The 5,274-nt window shown below is 36.9% G+C and overlaps 1 long non-coding RNA gene across 1 annotated transcript; it reads right to left on the bottom strand.

Annotated features, from left to right (window-relative positions):
• Positions 1-1,030: 1,030 nt before the first annotated feature.
• On the bottom strand, positions 1,031-4,910 carry LOC131229590 (uncharacterized). Its single transcript, XR_009163463.1, has 3 exons — positions 4,793-4,910; positions 1,383-1,446; positions 1,031-1,188 (listed from the first exon to the last, which is right to left on the bottom strand). It is a non-coding gene; the product is annotated as an uncharacterized LOC131229590 (long non-coding RNA).
• Positions 4,911-5,274: the final 364 nt, after the last annotated feature.

Consider the following 5,274-nt stretch of genomic DNA (forward strand, 5'->3'; position numbering starts at 1 on the left):
AACAATCAACGGCTCCAAATACACATCAATATCCTTCCCAGGCTGTCGTGGTCCCTCAATGAGCAAAGTGAGCATAGTAAATTGCGGTTTCATACATAAATGTGGTGGAAGGTTATATGTCACACACATAACAGGCCAAGAACTGTACGACGTGCTGAAAGTGCCATAGGGGTTAAACCCATCTGTGGCTAGACCTAATCGAACATTACGAGTTTCTGCTGAAAAATCCTTATACTTGTTGTCAACAAACTTCCATGTGCTAGAGTCCACCGGATGCCCCATCTTTCCACTCTGCATTTTTTCGATTGAGTGCCAAGTCATCTCCTTTGCTACCCATGGCACACTGTACATTCTTTGTAGCCTTGGTGTTAATGAAAAATACCTTAACACCTTCTTAGGTACTTGAGCTCGTCTCGACTTCAAATTAACTTCTGTCTTGTACCTAGAAGCACCACAGTTTGGACAACTCGTCTTCACCTCATGCTCTCTCCAGTATAACACGCAGTCATTTGGACATGCATGAATCTTCTGGTAATCAAGACCCAACTTTATGATGATCTTTTTTGCTTGGTAGGTATTAATTGGAGTCTTATTACCGGATGGCAAGACAATCTGGAGTAGTTGAGGAAGAGCCGTAAAGCTTTGTTCACTCCATCCATGGTTCACCTTTAATTTAAAGAATTGCACTATGAAGGTCAAGACGGTGAATTTATGACAACCAGGATATAGCTCAGTTATCGTATCTCATAGATTTGCTTCAAACTCATTGGTTGAAGCATCTCCAACAACGTCTTCAGCTTCAGGGGCTACATTGGGTTCATCTTGAATAACTTTATCCAGGTTATTACCACGGAGGTCTTCAACAACTGCATTAACAATGTTGTTTAAGTCTGCAACACTAGGGTACTGGTGAGAAGTCGATGCACGTTCAGTACACTTAGGCGTTGCATTCTCACCATGCATGTTCCACACCTTATATGTTGGATTAAATCTATATTTAACCAGATCTATCACCACATCATTGGGCAAGGTAAACGTAGACATTTGCATCTGGTACATGGACAATGAATGGATTCTCTACTAGGAAGATGTTCTTTTACGAACTTCACAAAGCTCATCATACCATCTACAAATTGTGGGTCTGGGTAATGTAGAGTTATCCACTCCCTAGAGCCCATTGGATACGACCTGTAGGTAGGCACACAATTATACCTAATTCATCATCCAACTAACTATTGACAACATTTTAAAAAAATGAAAAATATCCAACCAATTTTATATAACAACTTGCAACTTAATCTACTGGGAACCATCATGCACCATAATATCTTACGGCAGAGCGGGTTCTGAGGAGTTACAAGTTGGATTTCTACAAATTATACCTAATTCAGCAGGTTCTTAAAATGCAGCAGGAGAAGTGGACTTGTAACAAATAGGATTATATTCCTAAAACATCTAGAAGCGTCATCTTTCAATTCAACATTTAACAAAGGATCATAAGTATAAACATTTAAAGAACAAATGGTTGACACTTGACAACATTTATTTAACATTTAAAGAACAAATGGTGGAATTTTTTTTTCAAAGGCTACAAGAGAATTTTAGACTGAGAGTTGAGACATTAGACTGAGAATTTCTCCAGGTTGGACCTTGTGCTACATGTGATGGTGTATTTAGGCTAGCAAACATAAAGTTTATAATGTGAAAGATAGTAAGCAAGATATGGGAGTGTTTGGATGCTCAAAAATGTCAGTCAATGAATTACAGGTTGTAAAGCATTTACAACTTTTAGCTGTAAATGAAAACCTGCTGAAATTTCATTTACGTGCAACTAAATTCAGCCTAACAGCTAAAATTTTGAAATTTGGCAATAAATAGATTATAGTTTATATAATTTACAGGTTATCCAAATACAATTAACTATTTACCTATAAACAGATTACAGCTTAAAGCCAAACAGGACATGCAGTAAACAATTTAACTGTAAATGAAAACATGTTGAAAAGCACTGATTTCATTTACCTGCAACTGAATTCAGCATAACAACTAGAATTTTGAAATTTGGCTATAAATAGATTACAGTTTAAATAATTTACAGGTTATCCAAACACAATTAACTATTTACCTGTAAACAGATTACAGCTTAAAGCCAAACAGGACATGCAGTAAACAATTTAACTGTAAATGAAAACCTGTTGAAAAACACTGATTTCATTTACCTGCAACTGAATTCAGCATAACAACTAGAATTTTGAAATTTGGCTATAAATAGATTACAGTTTAAATAATTTACAGGTTATCCAAACACAATTAACTATTTACCTGTAAACAGATTACAGCTTAAAGCCAAATAGGACATGCAGTAAACAATTTAACTGTAAATGAAAACCTGCTGAAAAGCACTGATTTCATTTACCTGCAACTGAATTCAGCATAACAACTAGAATTTTGAAATTTGGCTATAAATAGATTACGGTTTAAATAATTTACAGGTTATCTAAACATAATTAACTATTTACCTGTAAACAGATTACAGCTTAAAGCCAAACAGGACATGCAGTAAACAATTTAACTGTAATTCAATTACCTCCAATTCATTTACCACTTACAAAATTTTCAGGCTTCCAAAGGACCCCTAAGGAGAAAAACATAGATAAATAGCAAGATATGGGAAATGATATATACTTCCACCCTTGGTGACTCACCCTGATAATTGGATCAATGTGAAAGCCCACCTTTTGGATGGCTCATATGGCGTACACACGTAAATAAAGCCGATACAATTTTTATTTTATTTTTTCTGTTGAGGTGTATGTGAAGAATGAACATTACTCATTTTTCACCATACTTAATGTTCCAATCTACTACGGGTATTCTACAAACTATGGTATGTTCCATTTCTGCATAGCAGACAGTGAACATGATTGGAGAGAGGGTTAGGTACAGTACAGATTCATCGAGCATTGCCTTTTGTCGGCGGATAGGCAGAAACAACCATGGTTGATCTTTGTTGGTCATCATGTTCTTGGCTACAGTTCAAGGTATGGGTACAACCTGAGTGGTGAATTTGCAAAGCCTATGGGAAGAGAGAGCCTACAAAAGCTTTGGCAGAAGTACAAGGTTGACCAACTTCATACATCCAAACACCCCTTGGTAGCTCCTTCCTCACATGACATAGGGTATTTATCAAACCACAAAAGTGTTGCCAAAATAAAATATTTCATGAACTGAATGACATCCACACGTCAATAAAAGTGAAATGAATAACTCAAACATTATAGATAATGGATGCTCGCCAACCAGCTGGATGACTCTTAGAGATATTTTATCGTGTTTATTAGTAGAATAGTTTAAGATATTGTCAATTTTTATTCGCATAATAATTTGTGAATTATCATCATCATGTAAGTCTCATCCAAACTAACTGGGGTCAGTTACATGAATCCTATTCTAGCATTCCACACCATCAAGGACCATTCTTTAACCTGTACATGTTCCATAGAAAAAAAAAAGCAGTTAGGATTTAACTTTTACCATTGAAAACTTCCTACAACCCAACATAATGTTTATTTGCCATCCAATCTATTAATAAAATCACATAGACTAGGATGAAGAGAAAACATAAATATCTACTTGATTCAAAACTACTGCTGTCCTGTTAAGTTTTCAACAATAGGCTTTCAATTCCCATTTTTCCGCGTGATGTAGTCAGCTTAAGCTTTTAACCTGTCCCCTTTTCCAGCTCATGCCTTAAAATAATAAGTCAAAATGAATAGATACATGAATAAAATATATGCATCACGGTGGGCCTTATAGAGCCACTTATAGGACTGTCTGTCTCTAGCTTGGTAGAGACTGGACCAGCTAGAGACAAACAGTCCTGTCCTACCCATCAGGACCAAGATAGAGACGGACGGTCCGTATTTTATCCACCGTCTATTTAATTTGACAGGTCATTTTAAGGCATGAACACGAAAATGAACTAGATTGAAGGGTTTGTGAGGGATAATCTGGATAATCCAGTTGATTAGCATCTAATCTATCCATCCATCAGTGGTCAGAAATTTTGATGGTACTATAAATCACCGTGGGATTATGCCACATGTACGGTAGAAGAATCGCCACCATTTTTAAGATGATGCTGAAGAATGATACCAATACAACAGGAAAAAGAGAAAGAACAGTAAACTAAATTTGCCCTTTTGTCTTACGTTCTTTCAATTTTGTATCTGCATGAGAAGGAAGGCTCAACACAGCTTCTTGGGCTACAATGCACTGATGATTCTCTTTCAAGAAAGCAATGACTCATACATTGCGCACATGGCAAACATATAACACGATCAGGACCGTCCAAATCATAGGCCTCATTGCAAATGAAGTATAGGCTGAAAATTGCATATAAGGGGCCATCTTCACCGTCCCATTTTGATCATTTGATTTGGACAGTATGCCTACTTTTCTTGTAGTGTGGATCAATGCAGTAAAACTCATTGCAATTAGAAGATCCTAGCCACCAATCATGGCCTTCGTTCAACAGAATGCAGTCCAGTGCTATCGTCCCCAAACGAAGCACCGACTACCATCTGACGTTCCAACGGTTATCAGCTAAATACAATCGAATGCATTCAAAAAGATCTCTAATAAACAGATATTATGAGAAGCTCTTTTTAATAATTCCTCCAGCTACATCATATTCACGAGTTTGATCAAGTTTGGCCAGAAAATGTAAATGTGAATACAATAGTCCAAGAACATCATAAAGAAAAAAATCTGATTACATTTCATGACTCACCTTAGCATGAAATCTGCATATGAGCTTCTGAATGAACGATCTGTATACGAGCTTCAAAAAGGGCGATCAAGGGCGATGAAGATGGCGCTCGAAAGAGGGAAGGGAGAGGAAGAAAAGGGCGGTAAGAGGGAAGGGAGAGGAAGAAAAGGGCGGTCGAAAGAGGGAAGGGAGAGGAATAAAAGGGCGGTCGAAAGAAGGAATCGAGAGAGGGAAAATGAAAATTCCTCTTTAGAGAGAGGGAAAGGGAGAGGAGGAAGCGGGCGTTCAGAGAGGGAAAATGAAAAAATTCCTTTTCTGAAATTGTGGAAGAATTCGGATCCGTTAAAATGTGAGTTTTACATATTTTATACACTAAACTATATTCACAGTCGTGCAATTAAGGGTCCATTTAGTGGATTTTTAAGATATTATTCTATAAGATAATTGTAAATATAAATCATCTACAACAAGACCCATTATTTGGATGGTCTGGATAGCCATAT

The sequence above is a fragment of the Magnolia sinica genome, chromosome 16, assembly GCF_029962835.1.
Source record: "Magnolia sinica isolate HGM2019 chromosome 16, MsV1, whole genome shotgun sequence".
NCBI classification, from domain to species: domain Eukaryota; kingdom Viridiplantae; phylum Streptophyta; class Magnoliopsida; order Magnoliales; family Magnoliaceae; genus Magnolia; species Magnolia sinica.